Below are 1,803 nucleotides of genomic sequence, written 5' to 3'. Positions count from 1 at the left end.
ACTTTGCTTTCAGAATTAATAAGTATCATACTTGGCGCTAGCTAGCCACAGCAGCTTTACTGATGCCTCCCGGATCGGAATGGTGTAAGAAAGGTTAATCGGAAAATCATCTATGTACTGGTTCCTATTAAATCACAGCGAAAGATCGGGAAGGAAATAGTCTCCTGTCCACACTCTGTTTAAAAAAAAAGTGTTTCTTGATTGCTCCAACTCTGTGTCTGTGTATAAGACATACTGTGGGCTGACAAGCTGTACGGTTCTGGTGGCACCATGTTGGTCTCTTGGGTTTGGAGGGGTGGGGGATGGAGGGGACAGGAGGATGGAATCACAGGTCCCAGAGGAGGTGCCTGGTCTACACAGGTCTGATTCTTGACCCTGTATAAGACATATATTTATTCTATAGTAATTATAAAGGCAAAGAACACCACACTGTAACAACAACCTAACAGCAAACACCAAAACAAGTACATATATAGATACATGTATTGTAATGATGGCCAGTAAATGCTACTTTGATAACAGGAAACACTGTCTGCATGGTTATATTAAATGTCTCCCAAATGTCCAAATCTAACATTACCTKATTTTCACCATGAGTAAATCTCCAAATGGTTCTCCTTCTGAAGAAGTGCTCTGGCCCGGGAAAGAGATCACGTAAATCCCGCTTAGAGAGGCTAGGCAGCATGTCTGTGCTTATATTAGCAGCTGAAAAACACATGTAACCACATGGTAAATAGTTAAGTAATTAGCAACTAAATCATAGTTTATAGACGCAAAGTGTCAGGTTGATATAGGTTATGAGACATTAGCATACTGTCTTCCCTTTCCAGTTAATGCAGGAATGATTTACCAAGCTAGCTAATGTTAGCTAACAAAATTAGACTACCAGTATATCATTAACGTTGACGTCAATTACTTTAAACCAAAAGATTGTGCAAGCTAATGAAACTAACGTTAACGCTAAATTGTCTCCCATATTCTAAATCTTAGTTCATCTTTGCTTGCCTAGCTAAGATTGTAGACAACGACTGACACAATCGATAATTTCGCTTCGCCGTCTTTTGCGCCATTTCTATTTATTTTCTTTTGTCAATAGAAAGGGCGCCAAAGACTGCGAAGCTAAATAATCGACAGTGTCAGTCATTAGGTCACATTTACACCTCATTAACACTATTTCTGGCAATAAAGCACCCTCAATCTAACCAAAGTTCAATTTCTTTCAACGAATGGTCGTTCATGCAGTTATTAACTGCTAAAAGTCAACGTTACCTAGTTAAAATTAGCATGCTAACTTTGTTTACCAACTTTCCAATTCAAATGAACGTTAGCTAACGTTAGCTTGCTAAGGAGAAAGGTAGACGGGTATAAACAAATGAACATTACCTTTTAATACTGAGGTTGATATATGGTCTATGCCTGGATATGTGTAATCCATTCCATCTTCATTCATGGTGGTGTTAGATGACTRAAAGATTTGGACCGTATTTGACTTTTTAGTTTTTTAGGCCTCCCTTATTTAGCTAGATAATGTGATGAACGTACGTCAGTTAAGCAATATCACATGAGCAGGCGAGTGTACCCTGAAATCAGCGCCAAAAGCATAATAATATTCAGTATAACAGCACGACTCGGTGTGATTATTGCTTTATACAACAGTTCTACAAGCGCAATTTATTAGTTAACAGTAATAAGCGACAACAGATTTATTTATTTATTTCATCATTATTTGGTTCCAACACACATAGTTCTCCAACTGGTCTGGTACTGGACTGTTGCCAAGCACACATATACATTTTCCTACAC

General features: G+C 38.3%; 1 long non-coding RNA gene across 1 annotated transcript; it reads right to left on the bottom strand.

Annotated features, from left to right (window-relative positions):
• Window positions 1–232: 232 nt before the first annotated feature.
• Window positions 233–1,521, bottom strand: LOC139026822 (uncharacterized). Its single transcript, XR_011478768.1, has 3 exons — window positions 1,384–1,521; window positions 581–705; window positions 233–375 (listed from the first exon to the last, which is right to left on the bottom strand). It is a non-coding gene; the product is annotated as an uncharacterized lncRNA (long non-coding RNA).
• Between the last annotated feature and the right edge of the window lie 282 nt (window positions 1,522–1,803).

The sequence above is a fragment of the Salvelinus sp. IW2-2015 genome, unplaced genomic scaffold (genome assembly GCF_002910315.2).
Source record: "Salvelinus sp. IW2-2015 unplaced genomic scaffold, ASM291031v2 Un_scaffold5937, whole genome shotgun sequence".
NCBI lineage: Eukaryota > Metazoa > Chordata > Actinopteri > Salmoniformes > Salmonidae > Salvelinus > Salvelinus sp. IW2-2015.
The sequence above is the reverse complement of the archived record's forward strand: the minus strand, read 5'-3'. Positions and strand labels throughout refer to the sequence as shown.